At 41.0% G+C, this 27,243-nt stretch overlaps 2 long non-coding RNA genes across 2 annotated transcripts in view; one reads left to right on the forward strand and one right to left on the reverse strand.

Moving 5' to 3' along the window:
* LOC146445590 (uncharacterized) overlaps positions 1-27,243 on the reverse strand; it is a 103,866-nt gene that overhangs the window by 36,442 nt on the left and 40,181 nt on the right. The gene's annotated exons all lie outside the window — the stretch shown is intronic.
* On the forward strand, positions 15,463-17,197 carry LOC146445591 (uncharacterized). Its single transcript, XR_014852662.1, has 3 exons — positions 15,463-15,663; positions 16,222-16,342; positions 16,952-17,197. It is a non-coding gene; the product is annotated as an uncharacterized LOC146445591 (long non-coding RNA).

The raw sequence follows: 27,243 nt of genomic DNA on the forward strand, positions 1-27,243 counted from the left end.
CAGTGGAGCCTTCATCCTTCCCTCCTTCTACATCAGGCAAAGCCAACCCAGGGAGAGCAGGAGATTTTGGTCACTGATGTGGACACCACGGTCCTCTCTCCCAAAAAGTGCTTCCATGCAGGTGCACTCTGAGCAGCAGCAACATTAATAGGATCCCAGCCCTCGTGTAATTTGCTGCTTTTCTCCTTTTTTGTGTCACAGGAGCAGCAGCAGAAGGGCTGTGACACAGCTGGAGGCCCTGTGAAACCACTCTGATTTACTGGAGTAGCTGCATGCAGTGCTGTGGAGCTGCTCCTCCTACTCCTTGGAGGGCAATCCTGTGCTTGGAAAATCCATCTTTCCTTTCCACACTGCCTGGGTCAGCGCCCCTGATGGACTGTGGGCTCTTAGAAGGCACTTTTTGGAGGGTGGAGATGTGCAAAGCCAGCTCCAGAGCTCGGTGGGAGTGCTGATGCTGAGCTTTCCAGCCAGCAGGATTCCCTTCTCTCATTAAGAACAAATGCTGATTGCATCCACGCGCAATCATTGAGCTGGAGGATGAAGGCAGGCAAAGACTTTTTTAGCCTTTGCTCCAAGGTTTGCATTTCTGCAGACAAAATTTGCATGTTGCCTGCTCAGGTCAAGTTCTTAAGAGGTATTTGGACTTTTAACCAGGGAAGGTTTTCCAGAGAGCTGCAATTGAGGGAATCTATTAAGATGGAGGTGCCTCACTGATGGGAAGCAGACTTTCTGAAACATTGGAGGATTTTTGTCCACAAGGAGAAGGGAAATCTGAGTTTCCAAGCACACAGATTCTTTAGAGAGCAGCCAAGTCACCTGTAAGGGGTCTGTCCTCTAAATGTCACTGCTGCCCATCCAAGGGAACTTCAGATATTGGCAATGTGATATTTCTACTTTGGCCATGCTGATAAAATAAGCACAGCCTGGCTCAATAATTTCCTTTATCCATTGTGGATTCAGGAGCTGAGAGTTTCAAATGGACTGAACAGCTCAGGAACACACATTTGCCACCTCAAGCAGCTCCAAAATTATGGAGCACATCAAATGTCTTGCTCTGCAGGAGCTGGAAGAGGCCAAGTCCTCAGCAAACTCTGAAACTCATTTGGTTTTGAGAGTGATAAACTGATTTCTAACAGCTGTCAGACTGCCCATAGCAGCTTTAAAACACTGTAATGCAACAGGATGAAAGTCACAATATATTCTCATGGAGCCGCAGAAGCTGTGATTTCATGTTCAATATGTAAGTCTGAATTTCTTTAGGAATGGATGTGAGTTCATTTCCTGGTGGTGCTAGTAAAAGACCTCTGTGATTATAAGGCACAGGAGAACCAAGGCTCCATAAATGTGAAGTAATAAACTTTTCTCACCTGAATAACACAGGGGCTGTGTGTTCCTGTTTGAACTACAAGCTCTGACAGTACCAGTTAAAGCAGAGTATAAGTTAATTCATCCAGGGGCTGCTACTGGATAAATAATACAAAATAATGGCAGATGGCACTGAGTTGGACAATGTGGGCTCTCCTCAAACATGGAGCTGCCTGCTCCTAAGGGGTCTTTAGTTCTGATTAATCGTTTGTAATCTGATCAAATGGAAGAAAGAAGCTGCCTGGTGCTAATGACTGTTTTCCCTTTCTCAACAGCTGACCCAACAATTGGGCACCCTTCTGGGCTGAGGAACAAATTAATATTCCTCAACTGACTTGGAGGCATCTAAAGACTGAAACAGGCTGCGCATGGGGATGCAGCTAAAAGTAGGGTAAGTAGTCAGCAATTAGCTGCATATAAACTGTAATTTCATCTTTTGCCTTTTCAGTGTGTTTCACAAACACAACAGGCAGGCTCACACTGAAATGTGAGCAAAATATGACTCTTCTGTTGAAGGAACACACTCCTTCCTTCCCTCCTGCTCTCTAGGAACAAGGGGGAACATTTGGTGTAGACACTTTGAAGTTTGTATGATCAATCCCTTCAAAAAATCCAAGGAAAAGATACACATTGACATTTGAGTGTTCCATTGGGAAAGACATCACCAGTGTGATGAGCAGATCAGACTTACTGCTCGATATTATTCATTGAAGCAGTTAAATGAGACTGTCCATAAAATCTGATTGATGAGTACAGAAAAGATGATGTCTTGTAGCTACAATTTTTATTGAAACTAAAGCTCATATTTCATGTTTCTTTGTCAAGACTGGGGCTTCTTTAGTATTGAAATGTACTAAATACTTCACTACTTGAATTCACGGAGTAAAATTTCTACTGATGTTTGAAAAGGACTAGAGGTAACACAGAAGTTCAAGAAATGTCAAATGAAGAAAGCATTATTCAGAGGGATGCAAGAAAAAACAGAAGAATCACTAAAAAACTCTTTGGATTAATCTTTGAGTTTCTGCTCCAAACTATTTTAATTGGGGTAATTTTATGGTTCAACTCAGCTGCACCCCTTGGTTTGAAAGACAGTGTCAGAGGCCTGGTCTACACCTTGATTAGTAACAAAAAATCAGATCAAACACTCTGGCTTACACTGGGCTCACTGTTAAAAGAAAGTTAAATGAAAAGAGGGTATAGCCATGGCTATTTTAACCACTAATCACAGCATCAGGCTAATTTGAAAAATGATTTTATAAGGATTAACTAATTTCCTTTTTGTCTTTTTCTTAGTGGTGGCTTTTATTCTTTGGATGTTCTCCCAAATTTCCTCCTTTTCAGGGAATTTTGATTTAAAAGTTCTCTGCCTGTCTGTGGGGAAGGAGTGGACAGAGACACAGGAGAAGCTCTAGGGGACCTCTTCACTGAGCCTTTTGCAGCACTGCAACTTGTGATAGATGCTTACAATAATTCTGTCAGCACTGCATGTGTGAAATACATCACCAAATTGTGCATATTGATTTCCTACTACACACACACACACACACACACAGGAAAAAAGCCCTTTCTGCAGAGATGGAACCAGGGCTACAAAGGGAAACTGGTTTTCAGAGATGCAACTTTCACCTCTGCTTCTCTTTAGCCTCTCCAAAATTCAGGGCTTGCCTTTGACCTCTATTTTTCTTATTGCTCCTACTCCCTTACACAGACATGCACCTCCAAAAACCACTAATGAAAGCTGTTTATATTTATAGTGCCCTGGACCAAGTCCTGACCTCTTCTCAGAGCTTTTCTCTGCATGCCAATGCATATGCTGGGCTGTGGGATTTGCTGCAGGCACAAACTGTATTCTACCTTCTCTCTAGTCATGGCCATATGTGAACCTGTATTTCCCAACATCTGTTTTGAAAATCAAGGGTTTTTTGCTTAAAGAGGCTTCTGGAACATGTTGTGACAGTCAGATAGAGACAGGAGTGTTTTGGAGCTGGTCCTTCCCCTCACCACAGTTAACAGCAGTGAAGATGGTCAGCAGGAAAGTTAATGGGAAGTTTAGTACCTTAGCTCTCAATTACCAATGGAAAAATGATCTCACCTTGATAGCATTTTAAGAAAATATTTACAGGAGAAATAGAATAGATAGAAGTGCTCTTTGCGTGTTTCTCTTGTAGAAAAACCTTACAAAGTGTAATAGACACTTAATACACATATTTGTAGAAGTTTACTATAGAGGAATAGAATTTACTTATAAAGGCCTGCAGCTATTAAAGCACTGCTACCCTCAGCGAAGAAAAGCCAGCTAAGAGACTGTCAAATAACACAGAATGAAATAATTTCTCTTTTTAACCATCCTTTAGGGTCCTGTGCATGTGATGTAATTCTCTGTTCAATTCCACAGAGAAGGTATCATTTCCTATTAGAGTCCATGGGGTGTTTGCATGTAGGTTTCCTTTCACAGACTCCTTAGCATAGCCAGAAAATTCATTTTCTCTGTATAAACTAAGTGGTGTAGCTCTTTTCCCTCTGAAGTCATGTGATGTCTGTCACCACAAAAACAGCCTACGTGCAGCTGACTCTTGTTTTGGAACCTATTCCCTTGCATATGGTTTCTGGATGGAGGCAAATATCACTGCACTGTTTAACCAATATATTGTCACAGAGTGATTAATTTCTCCTTTATTTTCAGCATGAAAATCTGTGGCTCAGACCCCCATGTGGTAAAATAATAGGCTGAAGGATTAGCCACCACCACCATCTGTTACCTGTCCCTGATTTCACCCACTTTTTCAGGGGCCAATTGCAATTTCAAAATCTGTCACTGAATGAGTCTATTTTCTTTCAGGTTATTACCTAGATGACTTCAGTAATTCTGCCTAAATGGGGCCTGAAAAATAAGTGCTGAGAGCAGTGAACACAAGTAATATATTTGCATAATGCAGTGGAAGAGAGACTGCTGTGAGAGGAAATTCTCAGGGCTGGTGTCTCCCATCAGTGTTTACAGGAGGGTGACTCCACTGCCTGCTTTGGAGTCACTCCAGAGTCATGAGAGAGAAATGTGGTTTCCAGCATCCCACTCCTTACCAAAGTATTGTGTACAATTTGTGAGAGATAATAAACCATTTCTTCTTTCAGTGTGCCTGTCTGTCACATGCTGGTTTTGTCTATGCAGTTGAAGTTATTATGTCCAAAGCATATGAAAGTAACAGGGAGAGGGAAAGAAAGAAGGATAAGGAAACCCAGACAAAAAGAGGAAACATATCTCTGGAAAGCATGAATGGGAAATCAATTTAAAAAGTATCCTGTGATCAGTATCCCCATTAATTCATGTGACTGATGGGCTCCAAAACACATGGCAGCCTGTGCAGAGGAACCTTTGCCATTTGAAGGCTCAGCACTGGGGGCACAGCAGCCTCTGGCTGCACAGAGCTCCGTGATAAGCAGGAATCATTCTCATGGATCAAGCTAAGGCAACCATGCCTAGAAAGCAAACACACATTTAGCCTCTGGCAAATCCTACTGAAAGCAGAAAGAATCCATATTTCCACACCTTCTCCTCTTTCTCGCTTTTTTTTTTCTTTCTTTTTTTTTTCTCTTTCTTTTTTCTATGGGAGATCCCGGAAAGGCAAAAGCTGTGTCTCTGCATTTTACCAGCAGCTGAGCTCCTTTTTTGTTCCCATATGAGCAGGAAAATAACTCCCACCTTCGTACCTTTAGACAAAGTTGTGTTTGGAGATTCCCTAAATGCATCTTTGCAAGTTCTAGCCGGGGATCACCCTTGGGGCTGCAAAGTTTCTCTTGTTTAAACTTTGCAACTGCATGGCATCAATAAAGAATTACACTTTTCTATATGTGAAAAATGCTGAAGTTCTTTAGCAATGAAGTGAAATTTCCCTATCAAATTTATACTTCTGAGTGAGAAATTGCTTTGTTCCAGGCTTAAATAACACTTTTACTCCAGAACCTGCCTGTGTTAATTCCTTTTACACAGGCAGGGAGAAATATTTAACTGAGCTGAATGAATGCTGAAGTGTCATGACTGGCCTGCATTTGCCCCACAAGCTGATTCCAATCCCACATGCTCTGAGCCACAGAGGTTTGGGCATTTCACAGACACAAAATCCTACCCTGTCCTTGGGTTCCACTGCCTGGAACATTCCCTGTCAGCTTTGCTTTCCAAGTCAGACTGGGACATCCAACACCAACTCCTGTGCTTGCGGAGCGCCGAGCACATCATGGGGACACAATTACCCAAAACCCCGAGGATGCACTTCATGCCACATGCAGGGAGCTTTGTTTTCCAGATCCATCCCTTGGATTGTTCCCTGGGGGATATCAGGCCAGATTCCCAGCGGGAGTAAACAGCTTGGCTGGGCTGTGCGTGACAGAGCTGCCCCCAAAACCAGCTACTCGTGTTTATGTGCAGCAACAGCCTCAATGTCACTCTCACGTCTGGATCTCTCTCTCTCAGAAGACCATAACTGTTTGACATAACCCATTTATTTGTTATTTTAGGGGGCTGGCTGGAAGGAGATGGCAAAGGTTTAGGAGTCAATGATCTCCATCAGCTCTGCAAACAAGGCAAGACTGCTGGGCTTTGTTTTCTTTTGGGAGCTTTCCAAGCATCAGTACTTTGCAAGTTACCCCCATAGGCACTTCAGTGTCTGTTTCAAGTTAATGTGCTTTGTTTTTCAGGCCACAAATAAAATCAGAACAAAGTAAAAGTTCACATTTGTTTGAAAACAGCCCAAATTGTGTACCGTGTGAAAAGAAAGGTAAAAAGAGGGTCAAGGAAGCTGGGAGTAGAGAGGGCATGGGACAGGGAAAATCTCTCCAGAGGAGGGAAAGTGGTTTTTAATACACAGAAAAAGAACAAACTGAAGAGAGGAGAAAAAGATAATAGTGAGGAAGTCTACATGAAAATAATGCTGAAATATTGTAGCTCTGTGTTTCTGGTGAAGTTCTGGTCTCACTCATAAGAAGGTCAAAGGGACTGAAACTACTCTCGTATTTCCATTGTATTAGAGACACGTGAAGCACATGACATCAATAAAACCAAGATACCAGGCCAAATCCTGCCCTTGATTACAGTCATTCAACTAATTTAAGAACCTTGTTCAATGTAACCTTTTAATTCTCTGATTCCTGAGAAAGCTGCAGCAACAGTGGAGGACTTGCATTAATCAGACGTCAAACACACGCATACCTTTGTTAAAACAAACCTAACCACAGAAGGACTTAGAGAGATTTGTTTTTTGGTAACAGCAAAGATCTGTGAATGTGGTGCTGGGATAGCTGATTTCCCCCCTGCCCTTATGCTTTCATCCCACAGCTATTTTCCCAATGATGGCACCAGAGTTAGGCTGATAACTTGGTCCTTGGAAGACCTCTTTCTACAATTCCTGGACATCTTTTTACAATTATTGGACCTATTTTTACAATTCTCCATCCCTTTACGAATACTGGATGACTCTGGAGACAGTGGTCCTCACCTGTCAGGTGGGGATTATGCTTTCCCTACACCCTAAATAGAGCAAAAGAAAAAAAAAAAAAAAACACCAAACCCAAAACTTTCAGTGCCGAGCTCTTTTTTTCTGGATTAACAGGTTTTCTCTGCCGTGTTGGATGTGTTGCTCTGTGAAGTCACCCTCAGAAATTTCCATTGCCTACCATGGCAACTGCAGTGGGCCAGTAGTAGCCATAGTGATGGCAGATGGTGAGGAGCTATGCACATGACTGCCACGGAGAATTGCTCACTGAATGCGAAATTCAGATGAGTGCACTGGATCCAAAATAATCAGAACTGAGCACAAATGCAGGCAGGGAACAACTTCCCCTCAGTACAAAACCTAGCTAAAAATAATATAAATATTTTGTCAGAAATTAAAGCAGTATTAAATTAAAACTATATTCAGTGATACAACCACTTGTTCACTATCAGTGGGGTAATTTCACCCTATCATTCACTGGACAGGTTCATCTTGCTATGAAGACATGCAAAAAAAAAAAAAAGTAGAAAAAGAGAAATAAAAGGCCAGAAGAGCTGATTTGACTGAGATGAATGCTGAGCAATGAAACTGGCAGGCTCAATGAACTATAAATAAGAGATGAAACCTTTGAAATCCATGTCACCACCTCGAGAGTGGCTTCAAATCTGTGGTGACCCAAAGCCATCACAATACATGGGTGAGATTTTGGCATCCTCCTGCCTTTGTGTTCTTAATCCAATTATGAACAGTTGTTCACATCAAGCAACCAAGAACCCAAACCTGAACTCTCAGAGAGCTGGAAGACATGGAAAAAAACTAAATCTCATTTGTGCCATTAAAGGAGATTCTGTCCTTGTCAAAAGCCCTGAGATTAAGAGGGGCAAGACTTCCTTCCTACACAGCTCTAATAGTGAACCTCAGAGCCTGGATATTGCAAGGAGGATGGCCAAGGAGGAATTCCATGAATGTGTTGTCATCTGGGATAAGAAAGCTGTCAGAATAGAGCATTTTTTATTGCTCCTGTAAGTTGTATGGCTACTCTTTGCATTATTTTTTTATTTTTTTTCCTCAGAAAACAACTGAGAAAACTCTGCTTATGCAGAAAGCTGGCACAATGCAGAGGAAAATTTGCATTGTCCAGTTATCACCCTACCCAAGCATTTTATGTTATTTCTTTCCTTGCAAGGGACAGAGAAAAAAATCCTTGCCTTTCAAAAGGCTCCCCGATGGAAACAACAAAGAGATGCAATTGAAAATCAAAGCAACATTTTAGAGAGTTTCCTTTCATGACAAAGCTTCAAGGTTCTCTGTCAAGCAGCAGTGTGAGGCAGGGAGAAAAGCATGCAACACTCTTCTCTTTGATGCTTAAAAAAAATAGGAAAAGAGGCATTTCAGTAAAGCTGCAATAAGAAAAAAAGGAAGTGTTACTCGCTATGGATGCAGCCAGAGGAGCAGCCAACATGGTGAGATTAACTACAGTGTGAAAATATTTCTCCACCCACAAAGTGAACACATGACAGAAGATATTTTTGTGTTGCTCTTAGGATTAGTTGCCAGATGATCTTCCCAGATGAGCTGGTCACCCACCTGACATCTCAATATATTGATTTGCTGATGTAGCAGCGATTTTGTGCAATGCAAATCACACCAAACCATTGATATTTTAAGTTCAGCAGCTGATCTTGCATGGTTGCTGACAAATGCAGGCAAAGAGACCACACTGGCTGCAGCAGTGAACTGAACTCACATCTCACGTTGGCTTGAAGATGCAGTTTGACAAGTGCTGCTTAAGCAAACCTGAGCACATCAGTTATTTTCCAATGATTTACTCGCCACAGTCACTCATAACATAAAAGCCAACAATCAGTCATTAGCACGCAGCAAAGGAAGCTTTCCCAGGGTATTATGTATCATGTTTGGACAGTCAGAACTCACAGCTATTATTTATTCACACCACCATAAATTATTCTCCTCCAAATGAACCTGAGTCACGTAAATGCTGACTTGGAAACGACCAGAGGCCTCTCCTTTCCTGCAGTGTATTTTTCCTTTCTCATAAACTTCCTGCCTAAAAGTGGAAAACCAAAGTGGAGCTGAGGTGTTTAAAATCAATGCCCTGGAGGCACTTTGGTTAACATTTGCTGTGTCCCTTTTCAGGCTCTAAATTTGTCTAGGGCTAAAATCATCTCAGCACTGCAAAACAGCACCGCTGGTGCCTGTGAGTAACTTTCCTGCTGGTGTAAGCATCAAGTTATTTTTCACATCAAATATTTTTGCCTCCCTCTTTTGTTTTTTGGTTTGTTTTGTTTTTTTTTTTTTTAATGCATATTTTGTCCTGTCAAGCAACACCTAACCAAGCACTCTAGGCATGCCCTGTAAAACCAGTGCAGGTTATGCAAGCCTCCTGATGGGTAGTGATGTGAACAGAGGTTGGATTTAAACCAGGGAAAAGCAGGACTGAAAACTCCCTGGGAGTCATTATAATCAGCCAGAATATGAATTATCACCACATTGAAGCCATTTTACCATGTCTCTGTGGTGGTTCATTCCCACAGACATTTCCACAAATAGTGGATGAAAAAGAGATCTCCCCTGTTAAAAGCAGAGGAAAAAACCCCAAACAGCAAAATGGGAAAAAAAACCAAAACAGCAAAACAAACAACCCTCCATAGCAACAAAATATTCACACACACTCCCCCCAAAATAAACAAAAACCCCACACCTAACCAGATTGCTTTCTACTGCATTCTGGAATTACAATAATTTTAAAAGAGAATTACCAAGCAGGGACTGACAGGAGACAAACTGAGTTGCAGTCATAGCTCTAAGAGGTCTCCCTGAGTTCATCCTGCTCCTAACTGAAATAAATTAATAATGGAGTGCCCTCTGAAGTTATCAGCATTGCTGCAGAGTTACAGCCAAGCATTTTAGTGGGTGGTTCTTAAGCACAGACCATGTTCCACCCTTCAGCTTCCATAGCAGCTCTGCAGATATCCCAGTGTGTTGTCAGCCCAGGTATCCCACAGAAGATGCTCCACACCATGAGCAAGTTGGAAATTCCAGCAGAATTTGTCACTGGGTTTAGTACCTCCTCCATTGCTCAGTCCTTGATGAACACAGCAGAGCATGTCAGCTGCAGTGCTCTCTGAGATATTTGTGCTACAAATCCTGTGTCTGACTTGTGCAAACACTCAGATCAGATGCACTGTGCTCTGGGGCCAACTGCCTGCTCAAACCTCTGACAGCTCTATTGTCACACCATGGCAGAAGTAAATACCTCCTTAGAAAATAACTTGAAAATTACTTTATCATTATTTTAGGCATCACTGACACATCTTTGGGATTTTCTGTCTGCAGCTTCAGCAGACACTGCTGGGAGAGGAGCAATGCTATTGACAAGCTGTCCCTGGAGCACACTGTAAATGGGACGTTGTGCCTCACTTGCACATTTTGGAGATGTCTTCTTGTTTCATCTATTTGGCAAAAATTTATCTCACACATGCTGGAAACATCCACGTTGAAGAAAATTATTGTTGTTACTTAATTCACATAAACACTAGAGAAGGTATTGGCAAATAATAGTTAACCTCCACTGATTGCTGCAGCCAGAAAATGTCTTTGGATAATTGTTTCTCCAGAGCCTTCCAGAATATGAGACAAGCAGTTTTGATTTGATTTTAAATATGTGTATCTGTAACTGCTTTGATAATTTCTTCTGTGCTTAGGTATATCAATATCCTTTTTTGTTTCAAGGCAGAAGCAAACCCAGCCAAGCCACTGTCCAAATCAGGTAAATCTGGTGTTACTTTTATCTGTCATTAGAGCTTGAAGGGACAGAAGCTCCCACAGGCTAAAATCAAACAAGATCAATTTTTGCAAGCTCAATAAGACCAAATAATGTGAACAAGCACTGAGAGACAGATCTTTGATTGATATCAGTTGTAACCAATGGTGAACACAAATTAAGGGCATGGCCCTGAGCTTTGGTATTTCTTCTGCAGGACCTCAGCTTTGAACTTCTGAGGTCCCTGTTTACCCATTTCCTTGCAGAGAATGTTTCCCATTTAAATAAACACTCTCAGGGCTCTTTACGTAGCACAGGAAGTCCAGGATTCAGATTCACTCAGGGTCTTGCTGAAGTGAGTCATTTATTATTTCAATTAATTGTTCAGCTACACTTACATGTTTGTTATCATCCCACCAGGTTTTGAACTCTTTTTTTTCTTTTTTTCTCATTCTCAGGGCATGATCTTTGCAGGAAGGGGCTGCACAACCAAGACAGCTGCTAAAGCAATATGTCCCTCATTAGTTTCACACTGGAAAAGTAAATATGCTAGCAAAAGCCTTAGATGCCTGTTTATTTGTGAGAATGTCTGTGGCTGTGGCTTACGTGAAATAACCCAAAAGAAGACAAACGTCAACACCTTGGCTGACAAACGCAAAACAAAGAGCTTTTTGCTAAACTGAAAGTCCTTTTTTGCCTGCAGGAGAATGCCTGCAGGAGAATGCCTGCAGTCCCACTGGCTGTGGAGGAAAGCCAGGAGCACAGGAACTCTGGAGAGCTCCAGCCACACCTCCCAGTTTGTCCTCCCATCCCAGCCTGGGTGGGATGCAGCTGCCGAGATGTTTGTTTATCGAACTGCCCAGCTTTGCTCATCAGGCTCTGCTGCCTGAGCTCACAGCCAAGTCCTCCCCCGTGGCCATCCCAGGGACTCCTGCAGCCTGCAGGGAGCCAGCAGAGGGAAGGATTTTCCCCCCTGTGCTGAATAACAACTCCATTTTCAGCACTTCATTAACTGTTGCAGCTGCAACAGACTCACTTAGGCAGGGAAATGAAAAAAAACCACAAGAAGACAAAAAACCAAACAAATCTCATCAATACTGCATCAAGTTGCCGCATCCATCATTAAGGAAGGCACAGTTCTTTACACCATTTTTAAACCTCTTAAAAACACCTTTTTCCCCTCAATGTTTTCAGCTAACACCGACTTCCTCATCCCTACAAGTGTCAAGAACCAGTCACTGTGATCTGCGCCTCTTGAAAATCTGAATTTCAGAATGGACCACAGCCTTCTGCACTCTGCCTGTCCCACTGGCACACAACCAAAACTGACCCTTTAAGGCACCTGTTAGCATATCCATGCTGCAGCTCAGCCAGTTTGGGAATTTCCCTAACCACCTCAACCTTAGGCTACAAAACATCACCAAGGGGTTTGCCTCAGAGCAGAAAATAGCTTGATGTGCATGTAAGAAAAACAAGTACAGAAAATGCAAAGCTCCAAATTTAACTATTCAGCAAAGAAATTTAGTTTTCCTGGAAGAGTTTTGTTCACCTTTTTTAGTTTTCTTCCTTTTTTTTTTTCTTTTTCTTAAAAAAGAGCTGTTGCCTGGGCCATTCAATTTGCATTAGTAAATGAATTATGCACACTAGCTCAGAATCACACTGTGAAGTGATGCTTTGAATGGAATACAGGATGTATTGGATTAGGGAAACTTAGACTACATAAAATCTCTGATGTTTCTTTCAGTAGTTTTACTGCAAAAGGACTTTTTTCCTAATCCTCCCAGCTGAGACTTTCTGAGTGTGCATTCTTAGGGCTGTTTTTATAATTATATAATAAGAATTTAAAATCTCATAAACCTTGATTGAATACAGAACTTAGGCAATTGATGGCTTTTTCCTGTCGCTTATGAGCTCCCATTTTTAAAGAGTTGTTAGAGCATCCAGCCACATATGACACCAGGATAGGAACAGGATAAGAAAACTAAATCCAAGAGGTGTTTCCTACAGGAATTTTAAGTTGCTGCTCACCCCTAAGTGGTGCAAGTGTGTAATTCAGTTTTATACACACACGCACGAAAAATTGTGGTTGGATCAATGAACTTCTCTTACAAGGACCATCCCATGAATCTACCAGGATGAAAGGTGGAGATGGTCATGACAATTTTGGACATAAGAAAAGCCAAATAAAAGATTAAGATTTCACATGAGTTGGAAAGGGACCCAGATGGAAAGACCCGTATTAAAGGTTCTGTGATATTGTCTCTTTAATGGAAAATAAATATGTTCCAAAACATCTGTATTTTTACTCTCTAACACACAAAATCCTCCCCACCCCAATCAAACTGTGTTTATCTCTGCTAACAGAGATTTTGACAGTCCAATTCTCTTCATTTGACTTTGACATTCGCTCAAAGCACAAAACTGGCAACTGCAGAAATGCAAGTTTCTTGATTGCTAACCAAATGGACTCCATCGTGCTGGCAACGGCTGTCTTGTCCACACTGACCTGAAGGGAGACCTCTGGGGGGAAGAGGGTTGAACATAATGTCACAAAAACACCATATTTTTGCAGCTGAGCTGCGCATCATTCCCCACAACCTGTGTTTTTGCAGCTGGAATTCCTAATTTGTCTTTTCATCCCCAGCGTATAGAATCTCTCACAGAACACTGTCATAGATGTATCATGACAATACAAATATGTGTAAATCCTTGTTATATATTTTGCCCTCTTTTTTTTATTGTTGTCACAGCAAAAAACTGATGCATTCAACCTGTTGCAGGGCAGGGAATCACCTGTTACATGCTCACATGTGCTGCAGTGACACAAACTGAGCACAAGTGACATCTGATAGAGCTTGCTGGTACTGGCAGTGAGCTGTACAGCACTGACATGGCTTAATGGGGCCAAAATGTTGATGAGGAGCTCTAAACCCAGGGTTCAACCCTCAGCTAAACAGCAACAGGGAACAGGATGGGTGGCTGAGAAGAGTTGGTGCTCAGATCCTAAAGCTTCAGCCTGAACCACAGTCATGTGGAGGAACCTGCTGCAGGCAAATCCACTGCACAGGATGGGGGTTTGGAATTTGTTCCTTCTCCTCACCCTCATTTTAAAACAGAATGCTTGAAAACCCCTGAGAAATATTGTTCTTAAAGGCCAGAAAATTTCTGTGGACTGTCCAGAGTTTTTCTGTGGCTTAGAAGTGTCACATTCATGGCAAGATCAAGATTATCACCCTGAGAAGGGGAAGCACAGAGCCAGCATTTTGAGGGAAATTTCTCCAAGCTCAGATTCCCACCTGAGGCTGATCTTCACCAAACTAATACAGAATGTGTGCTTTTGTATCCCTGAAGCTCCATCTGCACAAACACCCAAATGTTCATCATGATCTGTGTCCAAAGGGACATCCATTGATCTGAGCGCTGAGCAAACAAGTTATAGACTGCAATTTAAATGTCACTTTGCATAAACCATCTGCTTACCTGTCAAAACTCAGCTCTCCTTGCCCACACCAAAGCTCAGCACCTAATTGAAAAAAAAAAAACCAAACAAAAACCCCAGCAGAGATGGGTTAACCTCCTTATCACTGTCTAAACAAAACCACTTTTAAAAGCAGAGCTCGAGGAACTTCGTGAAAAAACTTTTTTTGTTACTGGATATATTTTCTGTAGCAAAACCAGTGTTTCTTGCTGCCCAGTCATTGTCAGAGATCTTTGAAATGAAGGTTACAGTCTATTTCTCCAAAACCACTTTGAGATGTGAAAAAAAACCCCATCAAAAAACCCCAACCAACCAACCAAAACCCCACAAAAAAAGAGCCAACAAAAACCCCTCACAAAGAAAGAATAAATCCCAGCCAACCAAGAAACCCCCAAGCTAATTTAAAATATCCACATTGCTGTCTGTTTATCTTCACTTAAATCAGCTTTTCTTCACTCAGATTCTTATCTTGTTTGGGTTGCTATGGTAACTGCAGAGTTTTTAATTTGCAAAGAGAAGAGTGTAGTACTAAATGCTAATTGAATATTGGGAGCCTGGGAGCCTCCCAGATGTCTTTTTACAGACTCATAGAAACATTTACCAGACATGGGAAGAGACTGAAACTTCTGGAAAATGGCAGGAAAAGAAATCACCTTACCTACTCCCCTGGTTTCCATTGGAGAAGATAAAATACAGTTTACTTTACAAATAGCTAATTTGAGGAATATAATAATATTTCAGTTTGTTTTTTTCTCACTATTTCCCATGGAAGAAAATGGACCAGCACATGTAAAAAACTACTCAAACACAGAAAAAATAGATCAGGATTTTTCCCCCTTTACTCCAACCTGACAGTGAATTTCTCTGAAGGCTCCCAGATTTAGCCTCATACACTCTTTCCCCCTGAATGCTCTGCTATGCCTCTGTCCCATGCAAATCCAGAAGCTGCATCTCTTTCAGATTAAAGAAAAGGCAGTCTGAAAAATGTTTATGTACAAGAAGGGCAAAGCAGACTCCTTCAGCCTTTGACAGAGGGATGGCATCTCTTCCATGAGCACATGAAAGACTGAGGGGTGCAGCCAAACCAGGGGATGCAGCAGCAGGTTTTCACTTTCCACACTGCCTATTAATCTCTTTAATAGAGGCAAAGCTCTTTCAGGTCTGACACCAGTATGAATTTTGCAGGGCTTTGCGCCGTTCCCAGCTTAGCACCACTAATTAATAGGTGCTCTGCTGAGCCCCTGTGGTTATTAGCAGGGCAGCTCTGGCTGCAGGAGGTGATGCCAAGTCATGTGGTGCTGTAATATCACAGCCTTGGCTTCTCAGGAGTGCTGGCCCCGTGTCCAGGAGCCAAAATCCCAGAGCAGCAGCAGCATCAGCAAGTCTGCCTCGTTAGCCTGGTGCCAGAGCTGGGGACTGCTCTGCACTGCTCAGGCTGAGATGAATCCCTGCCCAGCTCCCTGGCTCAGCACTCTGCTCCTGCTGAGAGAGGGCAAAGTGCTGGTGGCTCCTTGCTGAGCACGTGTGGCTGACAGTGTTGGAGCCAAGAGGTGAACAAACCTTGACAGCTCAGCTGGTGCTCCTGAAACCAGAGGAGTCCAAGGGACACGAGGGACACTTGTCCTCTCCAGTGTCCCAGGGCAGGCTGGCTGACAGTTGCTGTGTTTGCAGGCAAGGAACCCTTGCTGCTTCCAAGGGATTTAGCCCTTAAGTTGTCTGAGAGACTCTCTGCAGCAGGTTTATCTGAGAATTACCTACAGCCCTGTCCTAAAACACCTTCTCCAACTGCAGTTTAGCTCCTTTGAGGCTGAGCAAGCAGATCTCAACACACCTGAGGCCAGTCCAGTGCCGTGTCTGAATGGCCCAATCCTCATCAAATCATGGAAAACCCTGTGTACTCCTCACCCATGCCCTCCAAAACCATTCTCCAGGGCAGTGAGCCTTGCAAGTGTATTAATTTTTTTAAATGTGTTTATATTGGCATTTAGATGTGCTGTAAGGTGTAATATTTAAGATGTAACCTGTATGTTCGAAGCAAAACATAGAATTTGCTATGTTTACCTGCTAGTTTTCAGAAAAAGGAAACAAGTGTCATTTTTCTCTTGCAGACATCAACAAATCAAGAATTCCAAGCACCTTTCCTTTGACAGCAGGGAAAGCAAAAACCTGGAACATTTTTCTCTTACTTGCTTGTTGCTATTTGATGCATTTATTTATTCAACCCAAATTGTGAGAAAAACTTTCTAGTTGAGATTATTGGACTGCAGAAAATCTGTTAAAAAGTTATCAAGCCTTGCCACAAATATGTCACAGTAAAGTGAATAAATGATACATCCAGGGAGGCTGTTCTGGTAGTTAGTTAAATTTACACCAAGTTTCAAATTGGAACCTGAATTTCCTAAGCTTTGTGAAGCAGCACCTTGAAATACCTCTGTTAAATGAGACAGCTTGGTAGGATCAGAGAGAGATCCACTACCAGGATGGCATTATCTGCCATCTGCTGTGGAAGAGGCAGGTCAGGCATTTTTTGAGGGCTCTCTAGACCTGGGGAATCATGTCAGAACCTGCTTGCTTGTGCACAGACAGCTAAAAGCAGGCTAGGGGGTTATTGACATGCAAAAAGAAAGATGATTTCACATTGAACTGTGACATTTCACAGCAATTTTCAAGACATAAATAGAGAGAAGGGATGAAAGATGTTCTAGAAGTCTTTTTTTTGCTTTTCCCCCCCTTTTTTTTCCTGGACAGAAAGAGATGCATTATTTTCATTTCACCTACAAACCTTTCCTGGGCAACAAATTGAGTCTTTCTGTCCCCTCTCTGGTCCATTCTCCACAGCACCTTTCCAGGTAATCAAGACCCAAATATTCCCCATGAAATACCTGCATAGATGAAGCAAAAATCTGGAACAACACCCCAAAGCTGTGAAAGGGAGACAGGTCTCCATCCCCTTTCCTGTCCAGCTGGAAGTGCATTGCACTTTAGGGGAGAGGAGGAGAAGGCTTGAAAGTGGAAAGTAAAATAAAGCAATGGAAAATATTTAATGAATTCCAGATGATTCAACAACTGCTCGGCTAGAAATGCAGAGGGGAACTGACAGACAGAGAAGGAAATGCAAATTAGATAAGCAATAAAGCAGGAGAGCTGCACAGCCCCAGATTCTCTTCAGATGTCTCAGAAGTCAGTGTTTAGATTTGGCTTTGAATTGACATAATGGGCACATTTTACTTGATGTCTTACTAGCAACCGAGCCAAATCACAGTGCACTTTAGTGCTCCAGTGTTCTAATAAGTATTTGCTTCAAAGCAGCAGTTCAGATCTCCCTGTGAATTTTGTCAAGTACACATCATATCAAAGGATAAGCATTTGTCAAAGCCTTTATTCAGCCACAAAGCAGGGGGAAGGTTTGTTTAAAGAATGTCAAGTTGCACCTGCTGGCTCACACAGGGAGGATGAAAGGCACGACTGGAATGTCTGTCACTGTTGAATTTTTATTTTTCATTCCTTAAAGTATTCTTAACCGACGTGAAAAGACTTGTTGTATCACAAAAGCAGAATGTTGCCATAAGCTATTCAGAGCCCTTGAAATGAGAAGATAATAGATTTGTGGCTAATAAAGTGGTGCTTGTCTGTGAAGCAAAAGAGTGGAATTAGGCTGGCATGTTAACAAGATGTGCATGCTAAAGCAGCCTGAAGTATTGCACGGCCTTTGCTGTGTCAGACTTTCAAGATATTAACCCATAAATTTGCAGTAAATGTGAGACTGTCCTTTCATTTCCATGGGCAGAGAGTCAGGACCCACAGCCCTAGTGGGGTTTGGCTTCTCTGTGAATGTGATGGGGGTGAGGAAGCTTTGTTTCTGTGCTTCAGCTTTCCCCAGAGTGATTTCCCCACCCAGGGAGCTGGTGCAGGGAGAATCCCCTTCCTAGGGGCAGACTGGGGGCACAGCAGGGCTTTTTGTACAAATAAATCCCAAGGCACACAAGACAACCTAAACCTTCAGATGTCCATGTTCCCTGAGCTCAGTGTCTTCTTGTAGCATAAATTATGAGTGTGTGCACAGAATAAAACTGGGGTTTTTTTGGTAGGAAACAATAATTTCTAGAAGCAAAAAAAAGGAGAGGAAGACAAGACATGCCTAAATCAGCCTAGATTCATGTAACCCTGAGTTTATTGCACAGACTCAGCCTTTCTGTGCCTCTTCCCATGCTGCTGGCCAGGCAGAACCTCACCTCTGCTGCTGGTGCAGGGCTTTGGCAGGGTGAGCTCTGAAAAGAATGAGGTGCTGAGATCCCTTTGCAGCTGAGCTCGGCTCCACAGCAAGGAGTCGCCTTAAGAAGGATTGCCTACCACGGGATGCAGACACTAGACCCATTTAATAAAGCTCAGCTATTATCACACGAGCACATGGAAGGGCAGGGAGGGGAAAACAGGGCTGTGTTTTTGCTGCAGTCCCACAGTGCTTTCTCCCCTGCTCTGCACAGCCAGGGATTACAGAGTGGAAAGTAACATTAGGCAGCACAGCTCCAATCAGCCAGCCTGAGAGCGAGGGACTCAGAAAACCAATTAGAGAGGCTCCTCTGGTTTTTGTCATCCACATTATTAACAGAATTGTTTCCCAGGCTTTGTCTTTTGCTGTTCTGAAGTTCATTTTCAAGTTATTGCCTCTTTTCAGCTACACACTGCACTGGGAAAGTGCAAGTTGCTTCTGATTTGCAAACAACTACTAAAAAGCTGCTGATTACTTCAGAAAACAAGGTACCAAATCAGATAGTGGGTTTCTTTCAGTTTTTTTTTTTTTTTTTTGCTTTTCAGGTGTTAAAACAGCCTGCTTTGAGCAGCCCTCAGAGACCAGCCATGCCCTGGAGACAGTTTATCTCTCCTAAAACCTCAGGAGAGGAGAGAGGTAACACAGAGCTACTGATGGCAACACGCAGAGCATTTCTCTGTGAAGTTACCAGCCCTAATTAGAGCTTGGCTCAAGGCGAGCCCTTGGATCAGGTACAGCAAAACTCTGCTGCATCCTGAGTCCAGACACAATGTTTAGACATGATCCAATTCCCAGCTCAGCCTAGCATTGTGCTCACTTGGAAGGGGATGGGGCTCATCTCTAATTCAAGCCAGCCTGGTCGGAGGCTGTCCAAAGTTGCCATCTGCTGCCTGATCTGTGGCCTGATGAGAAGTTTGCTGTTCTGCCTTGCTCTTCCAGAAGGAGGCTGGAAGTACCAGAAATTTCTGCAACCAGTAAAAACCCATCAAAGTGAAAATCCCTGACCATAGTTATACCTACATCTAGTTTACTTAGCAGTTTATTTCCCACTTTTTCAGGTTTATGAACCAGCTAAAGCATATTCCCCACACCTCCAAACCTTGGTCCCTCTAACCCCTTCCCAACATGTTTACATTTCTAACTGTACATGGAACATATTACAGGATTCTCTCAGGAATTACTAATTTCATTCATCCACATCCCCTTCAGCTCTGACAAAAGAAACATTTTTGCAAATGCTGGAGCACTATGTCCATGAATTTGCTTAGCTAAAAGGTCTGTAGACCTTCACAGGGTGGAGAGTTCTTGCCCACTGCCTAAAACTCAGCAGTTTCTGCAAGCCATCATCTTCCCTAGGCTTCCTCTAGGGAAAAAATTATTTTCCATCATCATAGCCCTAGAAATCCATGCCCAGAGGTACCAGGACAATGGGAACAGGGTAGAGGCTCCTCAAAGGTACTCATGGCAGAAAGGAAGGGTAAATAAAGACAGGAGGAGAAGGAAGGAATTTGGAAACAGCAAAATATACCAGAAACTGTGTGGCTCTTCTTGCCCTGCTTTTTCTGGATGCTCTGAAAAGCAAGAAGCAGAGAAAAAACACCCCCAAAGCTGATTCTTTTTTCCCAATTTTGATTAAAAAGAAAAAAAATTTTAACCACGTATTTTTTCTGTTTCTGATGAACTAAAGATGTTTTTACTAAGCCCCTTTGATAGCAAATGATATTCATAAACTTTTCTGTCTGTAACCTCAAATTCCTCTGGTTATAAGGCTTAAGAACACATTGTGAGCTTCAGCCAAGGCTTATCCCATGACTAAATCATGTTCAGTTTCCTCTGCTGCATGGTTTGTTTTAAGCTGAGTATTTTTTCTGTGCTTTTAGCATCCACCAGACAGTTTAATCAAGCTGTGCCAAGGATACAGGGAACCTAAAGGCAATGCCAAAGATGCAGAATATAGCAGTAAATTTAATTAAATAGATAGAAGAGAAGCTTGATTAGCATCCTCATCAGGAGAATAGATGCAATCATAGAATGGTTGGGGGTGGAAGGGACTTTAAAGATTCAGTTCCAACCCCACTGTCACAGGCAGAGGTTGCTCCAAGCCCAATCCAATCTGGATTGATACTTCCAGGGATGGGGCAGCCCCAGCTTCTGTGGACAACCTGCTCCACAGCTTCAACACCCTCACAGTAAAGAATTTCTTTCTATGAATTAATCTGTGTTGATGGGATTGGGTCAGAAGAGACCAAAAACTTGATGGGGAAAATGCAAACTGGTTCTGGATTCCTTATCTCATATCTCTAACTTGCCATCCTGGTAGCTGAGTGCACGACTTGAGGCTTTGGGGATATTTGTGCCTTTTTCTCCCCACCTGTTTTGGGTTTTTTTATTCCAGTAACAACACTTCAAACAATTGTCTCTCCCATCCCAACTCTACCTTTTAAATTACACCCACAGCTCTGCAGGATTTTTCTAAAGAGAAATATTTCCAGCTCTAACATCCCAGAGCAGCACATCTCAAGTCCTGACACAGCTCAAAAGCCAGCAAAGTGTCCCATTGGAGCTGAAATCCACCAGCCAAATCTTTAGCAAAGAAAACTCCCATGAAGCACATCCTGTGACAAGTCCACCCTCTGAAGGCATTTCCAGCTTGTAGGAATTTATGAAGCCATATTTAACACCTTTTAAAAACACTATATCATCCTTCTCCTATCCATTTCTGGATTTGGGATCTCCAAGGCTCACCTAGTTTTGTTGATAAGTCAGGGAAGTAAATACGACATAATGATGTTCCAGCATTTCTTTTTAATAGCTTCCAAGCATTTATGAAAAAGTTTCTCCTCGTGATACCCTTTAAATCCAGTTTGCTTTTCCTTAGAAATCACTAACTAAATAAAAATATTTAGCTCAGTATTGCACTCATTCATGAATCTATTTCCTAATTATGACAGAGTAAATTACATTTTAATTGTGATTCTTTCAAGGACCTACTTTTCACTGGGCTCCTAGATAACCATTTGCACATTTTTGACTCTTGCATGTGGCAAAGTCAGCCTTTATATTTAAGGAGATCTCTCATGCACTGTTTCTGGGTGTCTGGCAAACAAATATCTCAATACGGGTAAAATTAATATCTGGGGGCTTAAGCAAAGAAGCTTATATCAGTCAAGGTGAAAATTAAAAAGCAAGGTGAAAATGAAAATTAAAATTAAAGGGCCTGCACCAGAAAATATATCTTGAACTGATCAGGTTTTCTTTAGATAGAGCGAAGCATTTTCCTTGTTATCTTTAAGAACATCATTTCTGACAGGAAACATTTGTTTCCTTATGGTCTGGGCTAGTGGACCTGTGTTGGGATTAAAACTGAAAAAATTAGGAATGCTCTTTTTTTCCCTCCTTTTAATTAGGAGAGTTGTGAGCCAAGCTCACAATGCAATAAAAATGTAATTTGTGGCAAAACAGAGGAGGCATTGCTAAATTAATTTTTATGATGTACAAACCCCAGGGACAGCAGGGGGACTAAGGAAGGAACACAAAACTGTTTGTTTGTTACTGTTGTACAGATTTCAGCATAAAATTAAGTCCCTCAGAGAATTGCTGAGAAGCTGATGATTTTGTGAAGTTGTCATTCATCAAATAAAGAACATTTCTGTTTCTGTAGTAGCCACGGCCTGATTTCAATTATTTCCAACACGTATGAAGAGCTCCCTTCTGAGATTTGTTTGTTTTGCTGGCTTCTCAACAAGAAAACAACAGAAATTCAAAATTTTAACTGAAAGGTGCAGCTTTCTTCTGTTTTTAATTGCAAGAGATCTCTGGGGGAGTAAATCTCAGAGGAGATTATGAGCAACTTTTATAGTCCAAGTCAAATTAGGGTGGTTAAGTGATAATTTGGAAATCTGACAGAAAAACTGAGGGCTGCAATCTGCAAGTATTTTCAGGTTTGAAGGATTTTTTTTTAAAGTAGAATTGAAAAAAAGAAAACAACCCCATAATGAGTATTACCATATATATGAGAGAACATGAGAGATGCACTGAGAATATGAATTCTGAAGCTCATATTTTCTCTAATTTATTTTTCATGGCTTGATGTGGGACAAGCACTTACTGATTATTTATCCTATTTGAAATTTACTGAAGATGACTTTGCTGCAGCACCAGGCTCCATAATCATAAACATCTCTACCAGGATAAATGACAGAAAGTAATGGTAATCCTTTCACTGCAGAGCATTTCTTGTCTAGCTGCTGTTTAGCATCTACACCAAAGCATGTATTTTTAAATTCATATAGAATTGGATATTTTCTATGTCCTTCTTAAGGACCAAAAACTTTTTTCCCCTTTGGCTTTCAAAGGGAGTTGAAACTTCTACACTGATAGCAATTTTTTTTTTCTGTGGAAAACTTAGGGTCCAAGATCCTTTTTTTACTACTGAAAGAGATTCCAACATTTTCCAAGTGCTACAAGCAGCTGTATCAGCCTTTCTGTTTCCTGGAACTCGGGGAGTGTGGACAGATTGAGGAATGCTTGGAAACTTGGTGATTTTTGACTTAGAAAGCTAATATTTGCCAGGTTGGGAAAAAAAAAGGGGGGGAAAAAACCGAGGGAAAAAGAGAAGAAAGAATGGTGGGATTTATATAAATTCTACTGCTTTGGATGGGTAATTCTAAAATAATTTCAACCTGTAGTAATTATTTAGTGTTTTCAACCTGTAGTAATTATTTAGTGTTTTATCAAAGCCCTGCTTGGTGTTCTGTCTTAATGCAGATAGGAATTAGACACTCAGACATGTTAAAAAAAAAAAACGAAAAAAACCACCAAAACCAACAAACCAAACCTGCCATTACAGCATTAACACTAAAATCAAAATATCTGAATTACAGCTGCCCTCTAAAATGTTGAGTCAGCCCCCACATAATATTTGCACAATGCTACACTTTGTAATTATATACTGGATTTTCTCACCTAATAGGACACCACCCATATGATTACACAGGCCAGAGGTGGTGTTGAGGATTAAATATTCGATATTTTCCTGTACCTTTGCTGTTTCAAACACGGCCCTGCATTGCTTTCATTGCAGGCAGTTTAAATTCTTCTTTCAGTCTATTTATATTTTTAAAAAATCCCTGTACTTCATTAAAACCAATTATAGATTAAAAGATCATCAAGTCTATTGATGCAGACATTTATTTATCTCAGCAGTAATATATCTCAGTACTTCTGCTGGAAGGTACTGCATAATTTCACTGCTTTTATAGTTTTCAGTCAAAATATAATTATGGACAGTTTTCATCTATTCCCTTTTGTGCATTGATCTTTCACCCTACAGAGGCTTTTTCCCTCGTGGTTTTAAAGCAAATGAAATAACAGACAGCCAGAATAGCTCCTGTCAAAACAGCAAACAACATTTGTCCCAAAATTCATCCAGAGTTCATCTCTAATCTGCACTGTAATCCACTTTTCATCAGTGTCTGTCATTAGATCATCTATTTATGGTTCATTTACATTAAAATCGTGCAATTCTCATCTCAAACGTGCCTTTTTGAATTTTTTACCAGTTTTCATGACTGAAACTGGTGAATATCAGGCTGATATACTGTTAGACAAAGGATATATGTCTGTATAAATTTATCAAAGTGACTAATCTTGTTTGATCTACAACTCTGCTCTAATGAAAGACTTTCTATTTTCATGGTTACTTCAATATTATTCTTTTTTGATCCTTCAATAGTATAGATACATATAAATAATGGGTCATTTTTCTCTCTCCATTTTAAATACAGGAATCTCTTTTATCTTTTGGGAGTGGGGAAAGTCAAGACAAAATATTGTGGGTTTCTTTTTGGTTGTTTCGTAGTTTTGTTTTTTTTAATATCACGTCCAACGCAACAGCCATGCTGACACTGGAGTTTAAAAATATCTCCTACTATTTATTTATTTATTCATATAGCTGAAAAGACTTTGCTTACCTATTTTAATTTACAAATTAAAATAGCTGAAAAGCCTTTGCTTACCTACTTTAATTTACAAATTCTGAGTTAGACTTCATCAACTTTTACTTTATTTTTACATAGCTTGATTTTGGATTTAAGATTTTGGAGATGAAGTTCTTGCAGCTCCACAATCTCACCTGGATCGCAACATTGAGGTAATTATGGACATGCTGGCTCATCCAATATCAGAATGTCAAATATCAATCCAAACTTCACATCATTTAGCCTGCTAAAGTTTGCCTTTCTCAAAAGGCTACTCTGCTATTTAGTAATTTCTGAAATTTCAACCAACCAAGAGTTAACTATCAATCATTTAATCCAAAGTTATTTTCTCCATCCAACTCTTTCACTGGCCTCATTACTGTATGGCAAAGCACTGTAAGGTTTACAGGCAGAAGAGCTTTTTTCAGACTCCAATGACATCAAGAATATCCCCATATTTAAACTGAATATACTATTCTTTCCTGAGAGTACTTCATATCCTGTTCCTAATAAAATGCTCTTACAGTTTAATTCCACCTACAGCCATGGAAGGGAGCGTGAATTTTCTTTGAGAGGACAAGATTTGAAAACTACAAACAGGTTCCTCAGAGGAGTACCACAGAGGAGTACCACAGAAATTTACCCTAGGACAGCCATCTAAAGGAGAGAATTGCAAAGGATCATTATAATTTGAGTACAACACATATTCATCCACTGAAATACAAATTTAAAAATAAATTATTCCTCCAGTCTTTCTATTATCCCACAGCTGTCGTGGTCAGGCTTGCTCCTGTAGAGGGAAGCAGCTCCTCAGGTATCTAGGAACAGTCTCCAGAAGGGCTTGGAACAGGACCTCATTCCTAAATTTAATTTTTCACTCCGATTTTATCTGGTGCTGAATAAGATGTCTGTTGTGATTTCTGCATTCTGAAGATCAGATTATTTGATATACTGCAGTGAACTTGCCTGTCTCCCTTCTCAGGATACAGACACAGGCAGGAAAAACCTTTTATAAAAAGCCTATAGTTCGGCTCTGGCAGGACGTTTTTCCTACCTTAAAAATCTGTGTGTCATCCAGATTCAGTGATTAATGCCACAAAATAAATGTGTGGAGTATTAAATAACTCAGCAGATGATAACATGAGGGGACAAGTGGAATACTGTTCTCCCTCTCTGAGAGGGAATATTGCTCCCTCTGCTCAGAGAGCTGGTATAATAAAACAAGGATAGCTCTATGTATTGGCAAGTTTGCTGTCAGAGGAGTTTATAATGCCACAGGACATGGAAAATAATACTATTCACACGCTGGAACATTACTTGGGCCAATATATTGGCGATATAAGGATAAACAAGAGGCTGTGCATGAGGAAGTGTGAGAAACTGTGATGTCTTCTGGCACAAACAAATGAGTTTGGCTCCCTCTCTGTGATCCTTGCTGCTCTCAGCCATCCCTGGGTGGGACAGCAGGAGGGATCTAGGAGAGCCTTCAGCACTAACACACTCAATTTCCAAGTGGGCTTCAGTTCGTGGTGAGCATTTCATGTGAGGAAGTAAAGACATCACCAATAAACATTTGTACAGCTGATTATTGTGTGCCCCTTGCTGTCACATCACTATGATAAACCATATTCAATTTATGGTTAAAAAGAGCCAATTATTGCTCCCATTTCTGACTTCTAGCTCAGATTTGACTAGAGCTGAGAAACTGCAGTGCTTGTGTCTATGAACTGCAGACCACACTTGTCCCAAAACAGAGCAAGAACTCAAGTCACAGCTACTGCAGCTTGTTCTTAGGTTTCTGGCTGTCAGGTTAAGGATAACTGAAGATAATATAATAAATAAAATATTTTAAAAATGGAAAAAGAACCCTCAAACCAAACACACATGAAGACATCCCAGGAGGCCTTATACTACGCACAGGAGTGTTCAGAGCGCATCTTCAGAATGAAAACTGAAAAGTTGGCTACCAGAGGCTGAGTACAAAATAAAAAAAAAAATTCATCAGTTCATCTCATTTACCCTTCCATGAAACTCCCAAAGTAATTTTACCCCAGCGAAGTCTAGGAACAAAAAAAAAAGCTCAAGAACAACCTCAATACTGACTCTTAGAGCAAAATAAACTATTTAGCTTCACATCACATGCACACACATATATATACATATTTTCATATGTACATATTTTATGTCACTCTCTTTCTCCAGCACCTTTACTTTTTCTGACATTTAATTAATGGCATGTCTCTGATGTCAAAACAAACATAAAATATAGCTGCATGTAGGGAATGCAAACCCTAATTAAGATGAAATTTTGGATATAACATAAGACAAGCTTTACATTTTCATTGGGAAAATAGTACAGTTTATAAAATATTCCCAGATGTGCCTTTGACTCTCTAAATATCTCTCTGCCTTGAAAAACTGCGGCTTAAATTAAAAACTGCAATAGTCATCTTCTGTGCAGGAAGTTTCCCCTCTTGGAATCTTAGACAATATTTACCACTGGCCTGATTCCACTGGCTTTGGTAAAGCTCAGGGTGAGGTGGAGCACACCATCTTGAAAGCATTAAAGTTGTGGGAAATAAATTCAGACATAATTAATTTTGCTTTTAATTTACACTAAGGAGCAATGATCTTAATTCTGGACATCTTGAATCCACCCCAGGAAACTTCAGAGATAAAAAAAAAATTGGAAGCAATAAAAAAAAGCCAACATTTCTTTATGGTCAAATTCCAAAACCTTAGCATTCAATCAGCTTCTTCCCTCCCAGTTCAGTAGGACAATTTGTCAAGTAAAATGTTACTTAGCGTGAGTAGATCAGAAGCTCGTCTGTGTCATTTCACCACAAAAATAATATTTATAAATACATATAGAAAGGATTGTG

This window comes from Lichenostomus cassidix, chromosome 1, assembly GCF_008360975.1.
Source record: "Lichenostomus cassidix isolate B80296 chromosome 1, HeHo_3.0, whole genome shotgun sequence".
Taxonomy (NCBI): domain Eukaryota; kingdom Metazoa; phylum Chordata; class Aves; order Passeriformes; family Meliphagidae; genus Lichenostomus; species Lichenostomus cassidix.